Source organism: Protopterus annectens, chromosome 6.part0 (genome assembly GCF_019279795.1).
Source record: "Protopterus annectens isolate FY-2018-M chromosome 6.part0, PAN1.0, whole genome shotgun sequence".
In the NCBI taxonomy this organism is placed as follows: domain Eukaryota; kingdom Metazoa; phylum Chordata; order Ceratodontiformes; family Protopteridae; genus Protopterus; species Protopterus annectens.
Genome location: NC_056737.1, coordinates 676369599 through 676395010, shown reverse-complemented (window position 1 = coordinate 676395010; position 25412 = coordinate 676369599). Strand labels below are relative to the sequence as shown.

The window sequence follows — 25412 nt, the reverse complement described above, 5'->3', positions numbered from 1 at the left end:
CAGACCCCTACTCTCCACGGGGCCTCTAGTAATCAAAACAGACAACACAGCAGTGATGTACATCAACAAGCAGGGAGGAACTCACTCTTATCCCCTCTGCAGGCTCACCATGACCCTTTGGCACATGGCTTCAGCCATGCAAATTCACCTACAAGCACAATTCCTGCCAGACTCCCAAAACTCTCTGGCAGACAACCTAAGTAGAAACCTCCTAGACCCACATGAGTGGCAGCTAGACCACAGCACCTTCAACCTGGTAACCTAGAAATGGGGCAACCCGAAGGTGGACCTCTTTGCCTCCCACAACAATTATCAGCTCGGCAAATTCTGCACCAGGGAACCTCACAGCAAGGCCTGGAAAGTGGATGCCGTATCCTTCCAATGGATAAACCTCTCGATCTGTACATTTCCCTCTCTACCTCTACTTTCAAGGGTACTACTCAAAATAAGGAAGGAAAAACCAAGAGCAATCTTGATTGCCCCAGACTGGCCACACCAGCACTGGTACCCACTGCTGCGCAGTCTGTCACCCTTGCCACCATGGCACCTACCTCATATCCCAACTCTCCTGACCCAGCAGAATGGAGAATTCATGCATCCACAACTGCAGACCCTGAACCTGGCAGCCTGGCTTATTTCCTGACCTCTCCTCCAGTTGCCAGCTTAAGCAAGCAAGTCCTGGATGTTATATGTGAGGCCAGATGCCCCAGCACTAGAAAATCATATGCTGACAAGTGGAAAAGATATTGCACCTGGATCCAGGCTAAAGGAGCTGAAACAGCATATCCCTCCCTACCACTCATCCTGGATTACCTAACAGACCTACTACACAGGTGCCTATCCTTCTCTTCTATTAAAATTCATGCTTCTGCCATCTCTGCTCATTACAGCACAGAGCCACCTCTTTTTTCTCACCCTCTCATCAAACCATTCCTAAGAGGGGCTAACAATTTAAGGCCACCCAGAAGAGCTCCTACCCCAGCTTGGGACATTAACTTTGTGTTGGAAAAGCTCACACTACCCCCTTTGAATCTGCAGCTTCAGCAGAGTTAAAATTCCTCTCTTGGAAAACAGCCTTGCTTCTGGCCATCACTTCAGCTAGAAGAGTTTCAGAGCTACACGCTCTCATGGCTGTGGAGCCCTTTATCATTTTTCATGCTGAGAGGGTCTCCCTCAGGACTAACCCAACTTTCATGTGTAAAGTGGTGTCCAGTGTGGCTCTCAACCAATCAATTCATTTCCTCACTTTTTTCCCCAACCCACAAAACAAGGGAGAAAGGTTTATACATTCTATAGATGTGCACAGACAGCTCAGATTCTACATGGATAGGATTAAATCTTTTAGAAAAACTGACCAATTGTTAGTCAGCTTTGCAGCAGGGGCAGAGGCAAGGCCATATCCAAGCAAACAGTCTCCAAATGGATAGCACACTGTATTTATTTCTGCTACAAAAAACATGTGAATCCTCCCCCTAAGGGGGCCAGGACACATTCCACCAGGGTAACCTCCACCTCTGCAGCTTTTCTCAGAGGGGTCCCTACCAGGGACATCCTGGAGGCTGCAACATGAAGTTCTGTTCATACCTTCACCAAACATTACCACCTGCCTGTCTTCTCTAAATCCAGGGCAGGCTTTGCAACAGCAGTCTTGCAGGGCATCCTAGCCAGCCCTCAGTCTTCTTGACTGCCTCCACCCTTTTCTTCAGCTTTGGGAATCAACCCAAGTGTGCTTTTCCATGGGAGCATCTAGAAGCTTTTCATGGTCATAGTAGGATTGCTCTTTTAACCATGCATGCATGCCTTCTGATCTGTACCCAGTCAACATAGCTGATCTAAAGGAAGCCTCAGTGCACATCATTTTAAGATTTTTAAGGAATGATTACTGCTGTGCTGAGTGTTAGACCAAATCCTGGGACGGTCCACGGGCGAGGAGGGCAGGGAAAGTTTTTTTTGAGTGATGATAACAGAAATTCCTGATATTGATTCAATTGAATTGACAGTTTTAAAGAAGGCCCCGAGAAAGAGTAGCAAGCATTTTAAGCTTTTTTTCCCATCTCTCAAATCACTAGAGATCTTCTTTCAGAGGGAGGGTTTTGCAGAGGCAGCTGCTACAGCTTTCTAAATAGGATATGGTGGAAGAATGGTGGAAGTACACAGTAAATACCAAAAAATCATACCAAAAATCCTAAGGAAGAAAGAGGGAGGAGGAAAGAGAGAAAGGGATGGACCATGACTGCAACAGTGAAACACGAAGAACATAGTACAGTTGAGTACACTTACTATAAATGTAGATGTTCGAGTGTATTCACTGTTACAGTCCTGGTTTTACCACCCTCCATCCCCCTTGTCTCTTTCTCTCTCCTCTTCACTCCTTACAGGATTTTTTGGTATTTACTTTCTACTGGTGGTGTTCTTCCACCATATCCTAGCTACCTATTTGGGGGCTCCTGACATTTGGGGCAAGAAAAACTGATGTAATGGCATTGGCTGCCTGATTTTATACCACTGACGACCTGACATCAGTCCTGGAGTGACAGCAACCAACGTAGAAATACTAAGCCTCTGGTATTCAGGCCAACTGAGGGCTGCCCCTGGCAGGATAACCCAAGTGTGATGACTGCAACAGTGAATACACTCGAACATCTACATTTATGGTAAGTGTACACAACTGTACTTTGTGTGGAGTGTGACACTTCTAGTAGCCTACACACAGCTTGCATTCTTGAGCATTTTCTGAAAAATAAACTTAAAACACATAGGATAGATAAATGTAAATATTTTCTTAAAGTAAAAGCTATTAAAATTGCACAAATAGCAATGTTATCAGTAAGAGGTATGTTTTAAAATGACAACATTCAGCCTTTTCATAGCCTTTCATTAAATACTGTAATATATTATAATGCACATGAGGACCTCAAATTATATTTTTTGCTAAACGTTCACAAACAAATTCTCATATCTTGGAAATTGTACAACCTGGACATATATTTTAGAGCATTTTTGTTAACTAGACATACACTTTCATGTGACTACAAGAAATTCTTCTGTGAGTGTATGTTTATTAAGATATTTACAGAACTATGAAAACATATGTTTAATTTTATAATTAGCAATATAAGTAGCACAGAATATTGCTAGAGATGTAAAACTTGTCATTTCATTAATAACTCTTTGCACTGTCTAATAGTGTCTATTATTTGATGTTAAATTGTTTAATTAAAGAAGCCAGACACACAAAATATACTGGACACCATAAGGAGCTATGGTTGTGAATTAGAAATATACAAAAATGTGTTTTAGGCTTGAATGAGTTAAATATTAATGACAAACAGCTAGAGACTTTTTTTATTTAGGAATACTGTGCAGAGATACAGTTGTATGCATTTCAGGAGCCATAATCCTTATCTTAAAAATTGAGGTCAATTCTTTAGGCTGTCTAGGAGCAGGAACTGTCAAAGAAAGGCTTAATTGTGGTATTAAGGATATGAATAAAGGCCTCCTGAGGGGAGGCTATCCAAAGAATATTATATTGTCACATGTGAAGAGACCATGGGATGAAATACAGGCTGCAGCTGCTTCTTATCTGTATATGAAAAAGTTCATTAGCATCAAAAACAGGGGCTCTAAAAATGGATGGGTAGGAGATCCATATATGATTATAATGTAGATATCAATGCCATTAAGACTTGTTACCAAAGGAGATTAGAAGCATATTTAATGCATAGTAAATTAGCAATGATATTAGGAGATCTGTGACTGTCATAGATCTGTAATATGTCAGTGTATTATCTAAGATAAACTGTCCATCTTGCTACATAGACAATTTTAAAGATTTTTCTAAAATGCAACACTGAAAATGAGATTTCTTTAACCAGCTGCATTTGCTGTGATTTCTACAGAGGTAAAGCCAAGAGACACTTTTGAGAGAGAAAATTATGCAATGCACACTCACTATTAAATAAAATGTAGCCAGAAATGCTTTAGGTATGCATATAAACATGTCTAACAGCGGTCAGGTGTTCAGCTTTGGAGAACTGCTGCTGCTAAATAAGTGTCAGGAGGAATTTGGACAGTCAGTTTCTACCTCTAGGATATAAATGGCAGATTGAATGTGACACGTGCTATACCTTGTTTTGAATGTGTGCAGCTGTGTAGCATTAAGCCTGGCCTTGGAGGTATCAGGTAGATGGTATTAATTTAAAAGATAAGTGCTCAGGTTTGAATATGTATTCCGCATTTTTTATTTTCAGGTTGTACCTTGATGAAGTCTTGAATGGTGAAAGCTAGCATTGTGCGGATGATACAGTAGAGATGTATTAGTATTTTTATCCAGGTTTATGGTGTTTTTTTTATCCCCGATTCCTGCTTAACCATCTGCCATCCAAGGTCTGTCAGTGCATTAATTCCCCACAGGAAATAAGAGGCATCCTTTGAGTATGTCTTCCAAGTATCCATCAGGGTTTTTTTTCTGCTTAAGGCTGTAATCTCAACCCCCGGTGACTGATGTGAGCATCCATATCATTGTAGTGAACTAAATTATCCTTCCCTTTAATGTTTGTACTTCCACACGCATGCATTAAGGGCTGTCCATCGCTGGCCTGGTGAGATCAGGTCCATGTTTCTGCTCCACCTCTGTGGGGCACCAAGCAAGCCCCTGCTTGCTTAGTGGCAGTAGATGGACCTGAGCCACAATCGTCACTTCCAAGATGGGTTAGTCATCATTGTTTACTCACTGCCACCACCCCCTCAGTGATCCAGTATCTAAGCTACTAATAAAAGCTAAATTGTTTGGGGTATATTCAGAGCTTTATTCGTATGTGTCACAGACCTGGCTCTGTCTTTTGTTTTTCAGTGTTTTAGTTGTATATTTGGCCACTGATTTATCCTTCTGGACATTTCCATCTTCCGTCTGTGCTGTCATACATAACTTCCTGATGCCATTTTACAACACAGATTACCTATTTACTAACCAGATAAGTGGTGCTTCACAGAACATTTTTATTCCGAACCTGCAAAGGCAGATGCTATGTTTGTAGATAGTTTATAGTAGCCAGTCAAGCAGCATGTTTTTAGAAGCAAACTGGAGTATTTGGAGAAGTCCCATGTGGACAGGGAGAACATATGAACTCCAGAGGCAGTGACGTAGTACAGAATCGCAAGCTTTGAATGGGTGAAGTCAAAGCCTTAAGCACACAACCAATATGCAGCCTGAGTGGATAACAAGATAGTAAATACTAACTAATAAAATCAGTGAATAAGCTTCGACATTTTCATTTGCACAGTTAATTTATAATCCATTAACATAGTCCAAAGTTAGAAGCGTAAGGGCTTTCAGTTTGCACCTGTGTACTTTCCTCACCCCCTAACCTCATCAATTAACCTAAGTGTAACTTGAATAAAGCCAGGTAACCTTTAGGAGTTTTGTCCCACAAGTTTTACAGCCCTTTGTTAACATTTCTATGGAAAAAATTACAGAATATGTGTTATGTCCCAGCTGTGTGACAATGACTAAGGCACATCAGCTGTTCAAGGTAGAAGATGTCTGTGAATGTTTAGGTAATTAGGATGAGTGATGCAGGTGAAGAGTGTACAGTGGGAGAGCATATAGCAGGCAGACAAGAAACCATTTCCATATATGGGATTATAAAATTATAGAAGGTCATTTTGTGCTTGTTTTATTTTAATTTACTGGCTGTGATGAAATCATTGTGGCTTCTGTAGTACATGGGTAATTACTAGGCTACTGACTCCAGGTAGCCTTTTTAAGCCTAACCATGCTGCCCAAAGATGAGAATCAAACTGTGTACCTTGTATCTGGAAGGTAAAAACACCTTAACCACTTGGGCTGACCGCTATGCCAACTGTCAACCCAATAAAATGAGGCCAGAATCGGAGCACATGTCTTGTGTTTATGAGGTGAAGACCTTAATCATTGTCAAACCCACACCCTAAGGGAAAATTTGATCTTATGCCTGTATTAATTTTCAGTTAATAAAATTGATTTATTTATTCCATTTTGATGACCAGGGAAGTCCATTGGGCCAAGAAGAGCCCATTTTCAGTGGAGGCCCGGGGAGAAAAGCTCCATTAACAATAATAAACATGCATATCAAGCAGACATATAAGACATGCTGAGAGTGCAATTAATAAATATGAAGAGAATAAACGTTTGTATGTAGAGTATCTGTAGTGATACCAGGTATACATTCTGTAAGCTGAGTAAACCTTAATAAAGCATTTACAGAGGTAGGATATCTGCATTAACAGAATGAGAAGGATGCAGAAAGAATATTAATGTATAGGATATAGTACATGCTGAGGGTGTAAGTATATATGAAGAGATGGTTTTGGTTAAAATTTGGTTGTTGTGACAGTAAGAAATTAACCATGAAGGGAGTATATCAGCAGACAGGGTATTCCTTTGATGAATCATTTCCAGACATAAGAATATCAACATTTACATAGACTTAAATTGCAAATGATAAAATGAGGGTAGAAAAGCAGTTCAGCAGTAATTGTAGAGATTGAGGAGTTGAACTGGGTGTCAATAGGGAGAAGCTGTATCTGCAGGAAAGGCAGTTGAGGGATGCATGTGGGGAAGGAGCAGGGGTGTCCAACCTTTTGGCTTGCTGGGGCCGCATTGAGTGAACAGAAATGGTCTTGGGGCCACATATAAAATATATCATATAGTTAACTCTTTCATTGCTCCGGAAGACCACAGTCGACCTCCTGGCTGTGCTGTAGGTGCATTTGAACAATGAATAAATGTAATAAATGCCTAATATTTGCCTTAAAATTCTAATTCTCATTCTAATTCTAATTCTCTAATCTAACAGTTAACTCTAACATCTTAGTTAATATATCTATATATATCTATCTATATATATCTATATATATATATATATATATATATATATATATTTTTTTTTTTTTACCCAAATAAACAGATATTCACTACAGCACTAGCATTTCTCACTGGGAAAACCATTCCAGCAGTCCAGCTACGTAAAATGTCAACATCAGCAGTCCTACAATACTATAATCCACAAAAATAACCCAACACATTTGCAATAAAGTAAAGAATTCACATCACTGACTTAATAAAACTATTCTGAATAAGCTACAAGAGGGTCTCACCCAAACAAATAACTGGTGCCAGAAATATGACCTCAAGCTAAATGCCAAAAAATGCATCATCATCCCGTTTGAGGAGAGTGATGTCCCCACAAATTATCACATTAATAACAATGTTGTAAGCATGCAATAAGTTGTATGGTCCTTGGGCACCCAGGTTGATAGAAACCTGACTTTTGAGCACCAGGTTGTCTCCGTGAAAGCTTTTTACATGGCCCACTTCATTAGTAAGGGTATCTCATCTAGGGACAAGGAGGTCATAACATCCCTGTATTCTTCCTTTACAAGAGTCATTATTGAGTGCAGTGCCCTTTTGGCATGTGCCTCAGAAAAACTCCCTGCCAAAAGAAAGACTACAACCATTTCTGACAAAAAAGGTCAAAGAACTAAGTTCACTTAGTTATCCAAACAGACTAAAAAGCTTTTTGCTTTCCTCTGTCTCTCACTGGCCCCTATAAATTTCATCATTGGCTTGCTTTCCAGGCTAAGAAAGATCCTGCCTTAAGAGACTTCCTCTACCTCAGAAATACTGGTTATACTTAAAACACTCATTGCAAAGACCACAGCCTTCACTGCAACATAAACAAGCCACTTTTTATGGACAGGTTCTTGACACAAAAACCTTCAACTTCTGTAAAAAGCTCCTGTCATTATCAAACAATGTAGTTCAGCAACACGATGGCTGGATGGATAGCCATAAATGTAGTCCTTGGGTAAGTAGCATAGCCTTCATCAAACCAGATGGAAAATCCACATACTAACCTTTCCCAGCTGGATGGCTAAGATCTAATATTGGTTACTCAAGTCTAGTTGCCCAAGAAGAGGGGCATGTTTAACTAAGAATTCCATTTGCAAAATTATATTCAGTATACATATTAAATCTCTCTCTTACACACACACACACACACACACACACACACACACACACACACACACACACACACACACACAAGCCCCTACTTGTAAAATAGGCAACCTCAGTAATCACATGACACTCACTCACTGAATGAAATTGTCTGGAAGTCAAAATATCTGAAAAAAATCATAATAGAGATGGATTCATCCATGTAATTTCCCACCACCAAAAGGACCATCAATAGATCAACAAGCAACTGCTCGGCAAAAAGTAAATCAATAAGAAAACCATAAACTATAATGCTACATACTGGTGTAAACATATAACTTGTGTCAATCCCCAGGTTAATCCATACCAAAAGATTGTTTTGGAGCTTCAGCTATGTACAAACAGCTTTCTCCTAAAAACTTTACTCATTGATATTTGCCTTGCTGTAATTATAACTGTAAAAAAAATGTTTTTAAGTTTATTCTGTACCTCAATGATTCTCACTGTTACGAGATGTAATCTCTGCCATATTGTATGAGTGCTACATCCATAATTTGCTGTCTCTCTCTCTCATGTATTGAATTATATTGTTTTGTGTTATTTTTGGAGCTTTTCTCCACGGGCCTCCGCTGAAAATGGACTTGTGTCCAGTCGGACTTTCCCGGTAAACAAATGTAAAATAAAATAAAATAAATAAAAATGAACTTCCCTCCAATCTAAAGCCATTTTGACATTCAGACATTTTAATTTGTGCAGAAGTTACTCACAGACTGACAGTTTACTGAGCTGTAATGCTGACCTTCGCTTTTGAAAAAAAAAACAAATTCCCAGACTTTGTCAGTAGCTCAAAGTGTAGAGAGGATTATTTATTTATTATATATTTATTTATTTTTGGAAAACATCTTTAAAACTGTTAAATTGATTACACACCCAGAAACACAGAAAAGTTATTGTGATTATGTAAACCACAGACTGCTGCAAGAAATCAAAGTCACATTAGCACTCTATACTTATGTCCGAACAGATGAATCATACCTGTCAATTCCAAAAGAAGTAAAGTAGCTTAATAAGAAGGTTATTTGCAAGGTTGCATGGCAGTTTATATTGGAAATAAGCAGAGATATTAAAAGGCTCTGTTTTTCATAATTATGCCGAAAAGTCTTCCAAGGTAAATACAACTTCTGATTTAGTATGGAACCATACCTCTCAACCTTAGAGCAAGAAATCTGGACAAAGCAAAAAAATAAATGGGGGACACAGGCCCAAAAATAGTTATGCATCACAGACACCATTGAAACAACTGTAGCTGCAAACATTATACATCACTTATAATCTTTCTATCCCATTATTGTCAGTTAAACATTATATGGCTCATTCAGTCCTGCCTTCTTTTGCATCAAAGAAAACCATGCTTCGAAATGACAAATGCATTAAAAATAATAAACAAAACACATTGCATCAACATCCTGCAACTTCCTACCTGCAAGCAACCACAGAGCTTTCACTGAAACTAGTGCTGCTTGTTTCCCCAGAATGACAGCTCTCCCTAATGTTAAGTCTAATGGTATACAATCTACCAGTATCTGGACTACCTGAAATAAATTAAATTATGGCCTGTAAATTGAAAGTACACTTTGTTTAATTAAACTATATTTCTAAGCCCACTTACTATATTTTTTCAGTAACATCCCAATATCCATTTCCAGGTCACTTTACAAGACATTGGCAGTGGTAGACTTGGCATCCTTCAGAACCCCACAGGCCCACGCTAATACATTGTCCATTAAATGTAAATATCCATCCACTGTAAATGGCAAGAAGCTATGTCTTAAAAAATCTCCTTCTGGCATGCGTACCCAAGTATTAGGTTTTGAAACAAAGAAACATATTCTCCACAGTCCATAAGTCTCTGTCTTTAATAATCATCTACTGTTGCAGCACTCTCAACACATAAGCACTTACATACACACTAAAATCCCCAACATTTAAAAAATGACATTGTGCCCACTTGATTTGCCAGTATTGATGATCCGCCAAAGCTATGCTTACTGTTGTCCAATCTACCACTGCTTAGAACCCACCAATGAAAAAACAGTACTAGGTGCTTTTTTGTTTGTCTGAAAAAACAATACAACTTTATATGCTACAGTCCCACATATTCAGTCCACTACTGACCCATTAACCATAGGCTGCGGTCTCATTTTTACTACCTGGAACTGCATTACGTTGGATGACTACTTTTATTTCCTAAGCAAAAGACACAAATTGGAAGATGAGGCAAAAATCCAGACATTCTTTGAAAATCCATACAGTTAAGAGGTATGAGTTCATGTTCAATACAACACTCTCCCTGTCAGGAAAGCCGCAGTTTAATGAAAGTGTACTCTTAATGTATGATATATTTATGAGCTAACTTGTTAGTGTTCAGTAGGTAGACTAATCATTGTTAGCCTCTTTGTGCATGCGTCTCTCTCTGTCATGCACACAGGTACACACATATACACACACACACATTTTTCTTCTACTTTCACGCACACAATTCTGCTTTCATGCATGCACTCACTCACTCCGTACTTACCTATTAACATAGGTAATTGCTGTCCCTTTCAAAGGCAACAGCGGAAAATCCATACATGAGTCCCTCTTCAGCAAGAACACACACACACACACACACACACACACACACACACACACACACACACACACACACACACACTGATTGTTCGGCGCAAAATAATGGCGTAAACACACTGACCCTTTTTTGGCTCAAAAACAAAACTAGAAGGGTGCTTGGCCATGCGCACATGGACATTAGCATTACAGGTCACGGGAGCGAAAAACACAAAACAAAAAAAGTGTTTTGGGACATGTGTACATCGATGTTGCAGTTAAATGTTGAGGGCTGCATGGAAGAGCTCTGAGGGCTGCATGCGGCCTACGGGCCGCAGGTTAGACACATCTAATTTAGATTTAGAGGATAGGTAGGAGTGTAGGAGGGATTTGAAGTTGGTGACATTTGGAGTATTTTGAAGGGGGGGGTGAGTTCCATAGTTTGGATAGAGAGTGTGATAGCAGAAAGTGACCTGAAGGCCGGGAAGGTTTGTGGATTTGTAGGAGAAGGTTTTCAGATCATAGTGAGCGGTTTGGAATATAAGGGGTTAAGGTGGTTGAGAGGGCGGGACAGCTGGATGGTCTGAAGATACGTTTGTGGGCTGTGGTGAGTTTTAGAAGGTTTAGGTAGTTGGGTAGCAATAGCCATTTTAGGGATTGGAAGGAGAGGCACTGATGGGAAGAATTTCTGGAGTTTGTGGCAAATTTGCTTATTTTATTGAAGCAAGATTCCAGTTTGGATTGTAAACCTAGATGGAGGTTGCTGAGTAGAGGAGAACCGTATATGAGGGAGGGGAGAACTTAGGAGGGTAGGGTCTTTCTGATGGAGGGAGTGAGGTAGCGATTATGTCAGTACAGGAGTACCATTTTTTTTTTTTATGGCAGTTTGAATATAGATGTTGAATTTTAAGTAGCTTTGTATGAGATATAATTTCAATGGGGGTGTTTTTCTGGCTAAGTATAGTGAAGGAGACGTCTGTAGAGTTGATTCTGTAGGGAGTAAAGATCATTAATTTAGTTTTGGTTGCATTTAGGGCAAGGTGGTTGATGTGCATCCAAGTTTCAGTTTTAGTAAAAGCTAACTGGGTTTTTAGTAGTAGGTTAGAGGGGGAGTCAGCAATGCAGATGATTGTAGTATCATCTGCATACTGAACTAGAGAGGTATTTGGGATGGTACGGTGAAAGTTATTGATGAATATGTTGAAGAGTAGGGGGCCAAGAACACATCCTTGGGGAACGCTGGTGGGGATCTGTTAGAAGGAAGAGGTAGAAGATTTTCATTTTACTGCTTGCTGTCTATTGGAGAGATAGCTAGAGAAACATGATAAGGTAGAGGGAGATAGGTTGAGACAGGACAGCTGAGATAGGAGTACTGGGTGGGAGATGGTGTCAAAAGCTTTGGATAGGTCAAGGAACAGGGTAGATACTAGTCTGTGAGAATCACGAGCATGTTTGATGCATTTGAGGAAGGACAGAAGGGCAGTGATGGTACTGTGGCCAGGACAAAAACAATATTGGGTGGGGTAAGGAGGTTATTGTGTGTTAGATGTGACATTAGTTGAGCATGAATACATTTTTCTAGGATTTTTGAGAGTGGGGAGAGGATTGCAGAGGGCCTGAAATTGGTGGTGTCATAGCTTTTGCCTCCCTTGTGGAGTGGAATGATGAATGCATGTTTCCAGATAGAAGGGACATGGGATTCTTGTATACATCTGTTTATTAAAATGGAGATTGGCAGGGCTATACTGTTTGCAGATAGTTTTAGAAAGAGTGGGGGTAAATTGTCTGGTGCAATACAGCATGGGTTTAGCTGGAGGAGGAGTTTTCTTATTGTACTAATGGGAACACGGTTGAGGTTGAAGGTGGGTGATTGTTGTGTATTGTCAGAAGGGTGAGAGGAAGGTGGAGTGGAAGAGTTTGGGGGGTGTGGGAAGGTGGTGGTTAGTTTGGCTATACACTCCATGAAGAAGGAGTTAAATGGGGTGGCTGTTTCTGTGTTGGAGAGGTTAGGGTTAGGGCAAGGAATATCCTTGTTACCAGGGTGGAGGAGAGAGGAGATAGTATTCCAGAATTTTTGGGGGTTGGTGGAGTGCTCAGATTGGAGCTTGGTGTTGTATGATTTGCTGTCTCTAGTTATTAGTTTTTTATGGTACTGGGTATTAGGCAGTTTATTGTTATAGAATTGTTTCCACTTTTTGTCTCTTAGGAGCATGGTTTGTTTGGTTTCTTTTGATAGCCAGGGGCAGATTTTGGATTTGATCTGTTTGGTTCTGAGAGAGGCATGGCTGTTGAGTAGATTTAGAAAGGATTCATTAAAGTGGCTGATTGCATTGTCGAGGGACATGATTTTTAAGGGGGTCCAGTCAATTAGTTTTAGACAGTCATTGAATATTTGTGGGTTGAAATTGGAGAGGTTATGGGTTTGAATGTAGTGATGCTGTTTATGGAGTGCAGAGGGGTGCGGTCAGCGTAGGCTGGTAGGTGGTCACTGATAGGATCTGGGAGTATAGCTGAGGTAGAGATATGATTAGGGTGGGATACTAACATCCAGTCAAGGATGGTGCCAGAGTCTCCATTTTTGTTAAGCCTGGTAGGAGAGCTAATTATCTGTGAAATTAAAGAGGTTGATTGCTTGAGAGGGGGGTTGAGAGTTGATAGTGTTCCAGTTAATTTTAATGTCGCCTAGGATAAGGGTTTCATTTTTGATGTTAGACGAGAACCAGGAGAGGATGCCTTTAGTATTGGAATGTCATTGTTGCTTGGGAGAATATAGAGTGCAGCTAAGCATATGGATTTGTGATTGTTGATTTTCAGGTGGGCTATGGTTAATTCTCAATTGGTGAATTTTGAAATGAGGTTGGTAAATGGTGTTACAGTGCAGGAGGAGGAGTAGACTAAGGCTATGCCACCTCCTTTTTATTGGGTGTATCTTTGCAGATCATTTGGTAGCTGGGAGGTAATATTTTGTTATCATTTATGTAAGGCTTAAGCCAAGTTTCTGAGATGGCAACAGTATCAGGGTGATTATGCGAGAGCCAGGCATGGCGGGTAGGCATTTTATTATGAAGAATTTGTGCATTAATTGTGATGAACCAAATGGAATTGGGGTGCCAGGATGTGAGAGAGTGGGGGCTTTGTTAGATGGTGAGTTGATGGGGCCTGGGTTGGGATGGATATCACCAGATAGAAAGAGGAAGACTAGGTATAGTAGGTGTATTATGAGATCCACAGTTTGAAGTTTTAAGTAGGAGTAGAGAGTATTTTTGTTGGATGTGGGTGGTGGGGAAGGTTGGGTGAGGGTAAGATAGGAAGGATTTGGTGCTTATAAAGTAGGGTTGTGTTGGACGGATAGAATTCTGGAGTTATAGAGGAGAAGGGTGGTAAGGTGGTGTGTTGGATAATTGTTGTGTAGTGTGAAGGTGGGGTATGAGAGGAGTGTGTATGTTGTGTTAAGCAGATGAGGGTAGTTATGATTGCTAGGAGTAATGCAGAGTGTAGATGTGGTATGGAATGGGACATGTGGTAGGGTGTGAGTCTGTGGTGGTATATTATGATTGGTGGGAGGGGTATGTGATGATTAAATAGTGGGAGCCGTGGGAGGAGTAAGGGATAGATAAATGTGCAGGTAGTGGGGGCGGGTTAGAATTGGGGGCAGGGTAGGGGAGTGTAGTGAGCCCGAAGGGCAAACGGAGTGGGTAGAGCACCCACAGCATGAAGCGAGCAGAAAACTTATCAGTGAGTGCAGGTAAGGACAGGACAGAGTTGTTTGTGGTTACAGCTGTTTTGATTGTAGTGTAGGGAGAAGATAGTCAGGAGTGGGTTAGTGGCACTTAAGTTTAATTTATTCCAGAAAGTGGAGGTGTTGCCAGACCTTAGAAGGCGCAGTGTAAGTTAGCCAGCAGTAAAACACCATGAACAGTCTTTGTATCTAGACGGTCACCTACTGGGAAAAACATGGTGGTACAGCAGATTGGACAAGAGAGAGAGGTAGTCTCTGTGAGCTATTGGGGGCCACTAAGCAATATAAAACTGGTTTAACACAGTAAGCAAAATTTAATTAGAGGAGCAGTAAAACTCCACAGGAGCTTACATGCACTTAGTGGCAGAGAGACACTTTTCCCTGGGGAAAAAGTCTTGTTCTGACCGGTTCTTTTTGGGTTTACTGGACAGGAGGGAGTTGAGACCATGCATGCTGGTAAAGAAGAAGGAGATAGGGCTATTGCCTGTGAGAGTGAATGTAGAAAGGTGAGAAGTATGGAGGGTGAAGAGGGAGAATGTGGGTGAGCGTAGGTGAGTGAGAGAGGTGAATGAGATGGAAGGTTTGAGAGGAAAAGTGAGGAGGATGGCTGGGATAGTGCATGCGGTGGGTATCACAGAGTTAGTGGGAAATTATAGCAGAAAAGAGAGCAGAAGTGCAGACCAAACAACAGTAGAACAGTTGAATTACACAATATTTATAATTATACAGATCAAGCTTAGCAGTCCTGTTCCAGCACAGTGTATTCTAGCAAATCAAATGAACGGTGTTCTTGCTATACAGTTCTTCTTACACAGCATTGTATTACTCGGTCTAACCACAGGCTGGAAAGTATCTTCGTTGCTTGTCCATGCCTGCTGGGTTACTGCTGCATGTTGTAAGTCACTTTGAATATAGCTAGCAATATACAGCTGTGAGAACTATTTACAGCAGCTAACAATGCACATAGTTTAAAGTATGGCAGCAGTTTAGCACGGGAAAGATGTATGTACACTTTAGACAAACCATATAAGGCAGCTACTGATACACACCATGTAAAGTGTCCCAGCTTGGTTAACACAGGATAACAAGCTGTATGCAGTGCTAAGCTGACCAGGTGTGTTATACTTCCTATAATGCTATTTATATAATGCTATTTAGGGGCTAAAGCGATGTATGGTTCACAACCAGTTCAGCAGTCTACAAAGAACGCAGCTCTTTACAGTTCAGCATTCTACAAACAACACAGCTCTTTACAGTAACAGTAAGATAGGCAATTAGAACGCCTTACCATCGTGCACACTACACATGTAACATAAGTTTTACAGTGGAAATAAAATAAGCAATAGAGCACCTTACCGGCATGCACACTACACGTTGGGACTACAGACTATCCCAGGGAGAGTATGTTCCTTAAGAATGGCACCGCAAGAAATGGCCAGTACAAGTAGATGGGATGGGAGGTGGGGGTGGGGGCTGGAAGGTGATAGGTTAGACGTTAAACTGAGAGATGGGATTGAGACTAGGGCTGGGCCTAAATATTATTAGGATAGCTGGCCTTGTGAGCTATTTTAAGCTTAGCCAAATTCTCTTTCAAGGCGAGAATCTGATCTCATGTCTGTAAGGTGGACACTTTAACCATTATGCCAGCCCACAACCTATAGTGAGACATAGTACCCTCCAGTGTTGACAGATTATGTTAGGTGTGGATGAAATAGCAGGGTTTGCTTTACATAAATGCATGGAATTAGTTTTGTAGTTCTTTTTTTTCCCCAAGAATAACAAAAAATGATAATCAGAGCCCATTTTTTCCAGATTTGTAGGATTTTTTGGTGTTGGGGATTGGGCATCTGTGGTATCTTTCTGGAGTTTGTTTTGGGTGGGGCAGAAAAGTGGGCAGGAGTGGTAAGGTTTTATTTGTTATTTAGGGAACCAGATTTCAGTACATTTCAAACAGGAAATTGTCATTGTGATCTAACTGTTCAACAGTACTGCTGCCTGGACAGGGATTGGTTCCTGATCTAGTAACTACAGACTGCTTATTTAATTAAGCTTCTGTTTGTTATGCTTTTATATTATAGTTATGTGTAAAACATGTTTTCCAGGAGAATTACTTTTGTAGTTTACTGTATATTTAATTTAGTGTTTTTGAATACAGGGCCCAGATGATTTTTTTTACATGTAGCAGATGTGGAACTTACATTAGTGAGGGGCTGTGGTTTGATGTGGCAGAGCATTTCTTTGTGATGCACTCTTTATGTAATAGGAATTATCACTGACTCTTCAGTTACTACAAATTTTACACTCCTATTACCTATTTATATGTAATATCATTAATGGAGGATTAATCCCCCATTTGAACCATCAGTGAATTGCATTTTTAAGTATTTATCCTGGGAAACCTTATTCTTGGTTGCTATTACCTCTGTTAGAAGAATATCTGAGCTACAGGCCTTATCTTGCAAGCCTCCTTACCTGATCTTTCATAAGGATTAGATGTCTTTGTGAACAAATCCTTCCTTTTTACCGAAGGTAGTATCTAACACTAATATCAGTCAAATTATACAACTTCAGTATTTTTTCCCAAATTTTCAAACAAAGGTGAATACCGTATGCATTTGCTAGATGTTCACAGACAATTACATTTTTTACCTTCACAGAACAAAGGAATTCAGAATATCATCTGTTTGTTTCATTCCCTTCTGCTGCTCTGGGCAGACCCAGTATGTAAGGTTACTCTGGCTGGAGTAAAGGCACATTCTACGAGGGCAATAGTCACTTCTGCAGTCTTCTGTGCCAGAGCTTCTAGAGATGATATGGTGCAGTGGCTACTTGGGCACAGGGCCGGTGCTAGCATTTTGGGGGCCCTACTCAGGAGAATATAAAGAGTGACCACATTGCTGTTACATCCCTTTCCCTGTCAAGCTCATCCAGCATCATTTTACACTCACTATAGGGTTACTACATTTAAATCCTTAAGAATTGGTGTGCCAAGGTACACAAACTGATTGGCATTTAGTACCAATGTTACATTATGACAAACTGCTGCAGTACAGCAAGTTAGCCACTCAGAGGTGCATGCACACAGACTGCATACTCCTCAACTGCACAGATTTTCACAAAATGTCCAGATATGACTCATTTTTGGTCAGTTCCTCAAAATTTGTAGTTTTCTGGATTTTTTTGTGGCAAATCAGTGAGGGGTGAATTCACTAAATAATGACAGGCATTTGAGTTTCACTTCATATCCTTCAGAAAATGCATGGCAATACAAGATCTTTTATTCTAACAAAATTTATAAGAGCAATATTTAACATTTGTGCCACTTTTTGGGGCTGTCCCCCATTATCTTTGGCTTTGTCCAGATTTTTTTGTGCCAAGGGATTGAGAGTTATGACTGACTGACATTTAGTAGTAATGTTGTTACATTACGACAAGCCTCTGTACCGCATCAAGGTAGCCAGACTCAGAGGTACACAAAGACACCCACACTGACTCCCATACACAACACAGACATACAAACTCGTGTAATAACCATTGCAGCACATTATTGTAAGTATTCTGACACATTTTCTTGTTGGGGCTGCTGTGCCTAAAATCTCACTAAGACCATCTTTATCTTCAACATATTTGTTCCCAAGATTGTTCAAGTGGCTGTGCAAGTCACACAGCTTTTTACATAAGTATTCATTTAGGGCACTGTAAAGTGTTTTTGTATTTTAATCATATGTATTGTTTAGGTTAGTAGCTGGGGGGAGTAGTATGACAGAAGGAGAGCTGAGCATGTTTAGTTGTAGGTACTTGTTTTGATGCAGGACTGCAGCTTTGCTTTACTCCAACCATACTTTTTCTGTTTGGCCAGTGGTATTTTCTGTGTTTGCTCATGTGTAAGGCAGCTGTTCTTATTGAGTTTGCACAACTGGAGATTTCACCATGGTTTGATAAATATTATGTATTTGGATTGTGAAGGTTTGAGTAGTTACGTTAATGTGCTTGTGGTGCTGTGCCCTACCACAGAAAGCAGTGTCCATTGATTTCAGTTCCCTTTCTTACGTTTTTTTGTGTTAGAAAGTTGTTTGTTTGTTTTTTTATGTGACAGGCAGTGTACTGATCTCAAGTAGGCTATGGTGGAATAATTTCTGTTTTCCTTGTGTTTGTTCAAGACATGAGAGTTATTATTAATTTAATGTAATTTTAAATATAGCAATCTTGTCATTGAAAAGCTATACACATTTGAAATCTGTGCACATTTGAAAGATGTATCAGGTTAGTACTCTTAAAAATAAGAAGCCTGATTGACTAAAGAAGTTTATGGTAGGTTTGTGGATACAAGTACAAGGGAGGTCTATCATATCAATCCTGCAAGGGGAGTAATGTATTGGAAGTAAAGCTTTGTGATGTTTGCATAGAAGAGAGCATGAGATGGATGATATGATGGGAGTATTTATTTTAGTAATAAAGTGAAAGTAAATGTTTTACATTGTTTGAGGGTGTGGTTTATCCCGAAAACCATAAGGTGTCCTGGATACCTGACAGATTGTTTGACAGAACTCCTGTGATAAGAGTCGCATGTCCTATTTCTGAACGCAGAAACAGGTAACAGTGGTATACCTGCTTGCTATCTGTTTTTCAGACTTTTCTGGTTTGTAGTTATTTTAAGTTTGTGAATGACTGTAAACTGGGTGATGGTTATGGTTTTCATTCCTCCACTAACAGTTGTTGTAATATGTACTCCGTTATGTTAACAGTTGGTGCAAGGACAATGGTCTCAAGCCAAGTGTAAAAAATGTAGTATAGTTCATTTTGGTTAACAAAACATTTCCATGTCCTACTACATAGGTGAAACAGCTCTTCATTTAGTCGGTGTCACAGTGACTGCAAGCAGTCTTGTTGATAATTCCTTATCTTTTGACCATCATGTCTCCTTAGTAATTTGGAAGTCTTCTCCAGATCTACTGGCAATGCTTATGGAAATTACTTGAACTAGGTAGAAGTCCTAATTCTCCTTTACTTGTTTTTATTCATTATTGAATGTAATGTCACTTGTAAAACATGAAGTACCATCCAGTGATCCAGACTGCAGTCAGCCTTGGCTCCACATCTCTCTGCTTCTTGCCTTTATGTTATAAAACCTGTACCTTTACTGGTTGAGTCTCAGTGCCGTTTTTCAGATCCTCTGCCCTCTGACTTTTTATTAGTATACTGGGTTTTACAGAGAATGGCAACCATTTTCAGTGAATGTCTATATATTGCAACAGCAGAACTGACTTTATGTGATTCCGGTTGTAATTATTCAAGCAAATATTAGAGATTTGTTCTTTTCTGTCAAAAAGCCCCTCACTAACACTCTTCAAGAGAAACCTTGACGAGTGGATGGGTAACAGAAAATACACCCCTGGGATCACTTCATTGGCTCTTCTTGACAGAGGCTCGGTTAATTAATCAATCAATTGGATGGTGAAAGCCGACACACTCTGGCTAGGCTTATAAATGCCCTCGGGCAGATAGCCTAGTACCTACCTATGAACCTATAAGACAAATACAGCTGCAACATTCTCATAGACCCAAACCATGCTTCCAGCCTCTCAACACAATAACTACAGACAATGCAAAAAAAATCATAGAACAAAGTCACAGTGTCAGGGATAATTATAAACATTGACGGTGTACACAGTACTAGCAAAACAGTTTGTATTAGTATACATTCGACATTCATACATTCTGCAACATTCTCATAGCTGCTAATCCCACTCCCAATATTAGGCATTTTATACGATATAATTTTGAAGTAATAAAAATAGTAGAACATATTTTGTGGTAGCATGCATTGGGTGAACCCACATTTTTGATAAGGAACAGAACAAAAATACCAGGCAAACATCTAATTGTGCATTAGCAGGCATTAAGTCACAAGTACATTCTACATGTTTATATCTTGCGTGACCTCAGTTTTATGGAACAAACAAAAAATACCTGACAAACATTTAAAAACTGTACAACATTCTCACAGCCTCCAGTCATGCTCCCAACCTCTGAATACAATAACTACAGATAAAGCAAAAAAGTATCATAAAACAAAGTCATAGGTTCATAGGTTCATAGGTTTATACTAGGCTATCTGCCCTAAGGCATTTATAAGCCTAGCCCAAATTATTGTGGCTTACGCCACCCCTTATATGAAAAAATACTGTGCCCATTAGTTTGTTGTGCCTCTGTCCAGCAGTGACCCAGAGATGATTCCCGGGGTAAACCTACGATCTCCCATCCACAGGTCTAGATTTCTCTTGAACAGAGTCAGCGAGGTGCTCTGCCTCACATGGACCGGGATTTTATTCCACAGCATAGGGAGTCTCTGAGTGATAAATCTATCCCTCCAGCACGTCCTATTTATATCCGTGCTAAGGTTTAAGTCGCTTGCTCTAGTGGTTTTGGTGGATTTGGATTTTTGAGGTGGAGCATGTCCATTAATTCGGGTTGGACATGGCCTTGTATGTCAGGCACATGTCACCTCTGAGCAGGCGGTATGCGACTGAATAGAGCTGGAGTTTCTTCAATCTGGCAGCATATGACAGATTTTGGAGTCCCTTTATCCTTTTGGTGAGGAACTTTTGGGGTCTCTCCAATTGCTGCAGATGTCGGGTGAGATACATCCCGAATGGGGCATTGTACTCGATCATTGGTCTGATAAGTGAAGAGTACAGGGAACAATGACCTCACTAGATCTGGATGTGAATCCCTTCATGATCAGGTGGGCAATGTAGAAGGTCTTTCTAACCACTTTAGCAATGTGAGTGTCAAAAGAAAGGCCACTGTCAACCTGGGTCCCCAGGTCCCTGATAACCTCTTCTGTGCTTAGTGGATTGCCACCTATAAGGTAGCTTGGGGTTACCTTGTTTTTCCCGAAGGGTAAGACTATACATTTTATGGCGTTTAACTTCAGGCCATGGCTCTGGCACCAGCTATGTGTTTCCGTGAGTCCCATCTGAAGGATATCAGTGTCCGATGCACTTTCCACTATGGCCCAGTTTGCAGTCATCTGCAAACTTTGTCAGCCAAAGTCCTCCCATGTTGGCCTGTACTTCTGAGAAGTAGATGCCAAACAATAGGGGCCAAGGACCGAGCCCTGTGGGACACCACTTGTGACCGGCTTGGAGTCTGACACAGCGCCAGCAACTCTAACCCTGTGGGTTCTGTCCTTAAGCCAGTTTGCAACCCATCTTGTGACATATGGGTTTACATTTAAGCTGGTAAGTTTTTCTACAATACCCGAGTGGGGTATTGTGTCGAAAGCCTTTGCAAGGTCAAGGTAGGCTGTATGGACTGCCTTTCCCTCATCAATGGCCTTGGTGACTATTTCGAAGAAGTCGACCAAGTTCAAAAGGCATGATCTTCCCTTGACAAAGCCAAACTGGGTCGGGTCCAATGTCTGCAAGTCCCCTATATCTTTGTTTATGAGCTCCATTATGATCCTCTCCATAGCTTTGCACACTAGACTTGTTAAGCTTATAGGGCGGTAATTACCAGGGTCGGTAGAGGCGCCACCTTTGTGGAGTGGGACCACAGTTGCCGTACGCCACTCCTTGGGCACGTATCCTGTGGTAAGGCTGAGATTAAACAGCTGCCTTATGTGCGGGTTTAATTCCTCATTTAGCTCGTGTAGCACACAGCCGGGGACACCATCCGGTCCCATTGATGCTGTGTTTTTAGCTTTAGAGAGCAGCTTTCACCTGCGCATTTGAGATGTCCGGGAGGCTACACTCGGCTGGGATAGTTATCTCTCCTTTAGGGGAGAGGGGTGAAGTTTGCACTGAACCTGTCTGCCAGTATGTTGGCAATGTCTGTGGGTTCAGTGATTTTTGTATCATTTTGGACTAATTCTGAGCATATCTGTGAGTTTCCACCCAGGTTCCTAACATAGCTGAAAAAGGCCTTATGATTGTCCTTTGAATCCATGGCAATTTTCTCTCAAAACTGGCCTTAGTTGATTTTATGAGTGCTCGTATTTTTTTACTAATAATGATCAGGGGTGACTTCCCTTTTATGGATTTTGTTCTTTCATGTAATAGCTTTCTCCTCTTATTGTAAAGTTTGTTAATGGCTGGGGTCCACCAGACTGGACGTTTGCCCTTTGTGGAAAGAGTCTTGGTTTTATTTGGGATTGCCTGATCCATGCAGTCCTGGAGGTGATCATAGAAGGCATTTGTAAGGGCTTCCGCAGCTTGGGTTGTGGTTTCCTCTGACTCAGGGCCTTGAAGGATACCACACCAGTCTTGAGTAGTGTGAAGTTTGCTTTAGAGAAGTTCTTCACTATGGTCTTTTTGTTTGGGGTGGGGCGGGATGTGGATTTCCAGTGAGATTAGTTTATGATCAGATCTCACCAATGAGGGATATACTTCGGTGTGGAGCATTTTGTCCCCATGTTTGTGACAATGAGATCTAGTATATTTTCTCCTCTCGTGGGAACAGTGACTAGCTGTTCCATGGCATTTAATTTATGAACTCCAGGAACCGTTGGGCTAGAAAGTTAGGGCTTGAGTAATGTTCCCAGTCTATATTCGGGTAGTTGAAGTCACCCAATATGATGGTGTTTGGAGATACATTTATACCCTCCAGTGTCTTCAGGAAGGCTGTGTGGGGTTCCTGAGTTTGAGAGGGTGGCCTGTAGCATGCTACAATTTGTAGAGCAGTTTTGCCTATTGTTAGTTGCACCTGGATGGTTTCCGAAGCTTCATGCGTTGCCACCAACCTGGAGGTGTGAGTATCCTTTATGAATATGGATACACCCCCTCCTTTTGTGGAGTGGTCCGGGTTTTGGGGCCGGAACGCATGATATGAGGTAAAACCTAATAGTGCCGAGGTGCTCTCAGGAGCCTTGAACCAGGTTTCAGTTACAGCACAGACATCGATGTTCTCCATACTGAGAAGGGCCTCGAGTGCGTGCATTTTGAGATTTAGACTTCTGGCATTGAGCAGCATTACCCTCAATTTCTTCCCATTTTTGTTTTCTAGGGTGGTAGGTTTAGAATTTGAGCCTTGCCTAAAAAGGCAGTATGGGGTGGCAAGAGCCTTAGCCAATATCCGGAATCCCAGGGGTGACAGGTGCAAGCCGTCCCTTGAAGCAGCGTGGCTTGTCAAGCATGTCATCCCAGGCAGACAGACACTGGATCCCCTTTGAATGACACCAGACATTAAGCCAATTGTTAAAGCTGATCATCTTGTCTCTATATTGTGGCATCATTCTTGGTGAAGGAAGGATACTGCTCAGGGTTAGGGTCATACCTGCCTGGGCTACATAATCAGAGAGCTCCTCTATGTCTCTTTTCATGCAGTCCAGGGAGGTGCGTGTCAGGTCGCTCACACCAGCATGGACAATGACTGTGTCATATTTGTACTTGCTGTGGAGTGACCAGTGCTTGTGTTATGTGGCGGATTCTAGCGCCCGATAGGCAGCTTACTGTGACCCTCTCCTTGTTCAGCCTGGTGAGTGGGACGTCAGTGTGTCTCACTATGGAGTCACCTATGACAAGTATGTTTGGTGTTGTATTTGGCCTTAAGGGCTGTGACTGCTTTGCACACTGCTTTTGTGGTTTATGTGTTGCTTGTGGGGTGTCTTGAGGTAGCAGTTGTTTGGGTGTCTGCTTTGGAGGCCTCTGCTGTTTAGGTAAATTTTTACTCAGAGCCTCCGAGTATGTCTTTGTGTGTTTATGTGTTTGATTCAGTGGAGTGGTAGCATTATGTGAGGCTGGTTTTGTGGTGTGTGTAGTTGCCTTCTCCTCCTGTCTGGTCTTGCCAGTCCTGAGTTGAGAGAGCTCAGCCTCCAGTTTGGCTAAATAGCTGCATCTCTACAAGTATTTGTGTTATGTGGGAGGAGGAGAGGGTTGTCTGTGTACATGAGGCAGTTATAACATTGCCTCAAGATTCCCAGATTCACCAGCTGGACCGGAGAGGAGATTGACAACTGACCTTTGGACATGCTAGAATAATATTGGGAAATCCTTAATTGAAAACAAGGGCCAGTGGGGAGTGAGGGTGTAGTGCTTTTAATTTTTAGTGCTGACTTATATAATTGCTTTAGTGAGCAAGTGCCAGGTAACTTGAGTGCAATGTGATACAAGTAACTAAATGCAAAAACGACAAACAGTAACTTTCTTTCAAGTGAAACAAGGAAATAAGTACAGTAAGCAATGCAGATATCACTAGTGATCCACAGAAGCGCTGAGAAGTTGCGTATTAGGTGAATTAGCTTCCAGGGAAATAACAAGCAAACAAACAACAAGTATATAAACAAAGCTAGATTCAGTAGGCCTGGATCTAGTCTATGCTAGAGCAAACAAGGTGAACCAATTTCAGTAAGATACAGTTCAAATATTCAGGCACTATAAACCTTTAACCAGAAAATAGCATCAGGGATAGTTATAAACACTACTGGTATACACAGTACTAGCATAACCGGGTTTGCATTAGTATATATTAAAACATCCGTACAGTCTACAACCTTCTCACAGCTGTTAACCTCCCTCCCAATATTAGGCATTTTAAAAAATGTATTATGAATTAATAAAAATAGTAGAACATGCTTTACAGTAGCACGCATTGCATGAAACCACATTTTTGGTGAGGAACAGAACAAAAATACCAGGCAAACATTAAATTGTGCATTAGCATGCATCAAGACAGCAGCACTACATCTTTAGTACAGTGGTTACAGAAAAATTAACTCAAGCTCACGTAAACAGTTGTTTATTTATTTACCTACTTACCTACTGTTTATCAACAGTATAGATTGGCTGGTCTGTTTAGACTTTTTTCAGACATGACCTAGGCTCAAAGAACAATGGAGATAGCTGAATACAGAAGCTCATATGATAAGCGCATATTAGTCACATATATTACATTCAAGCAAAATAAAATAGGACTGCAAAGAAACTGAATAAAACACCATATACAGATTATGACTGATGAGAATTAGAATCACTTCTATAGAGAGGGTTATGATGTAAAAATATTACTTGTAATCTATATATAGTATATGCAATATGTACAATATATGTAATAAAGACTGATCCTATGTCAGTTCTGTGGTGGAAT

General features: G+C 40.7%; 1 protein-coding gene across 6 annotated transcripts in view; it reads left to right on the top strand.

The window, feature by feature from the left end:
• The window catches only part of GPR132 (G protein-coupled receptor 132), a 921399-nt gene that overhangs the window by 864031 nt on the left and 31956 nt on the right, over nucleotides 1-25412 (top strand). The window lies entirely within an intron of this gene.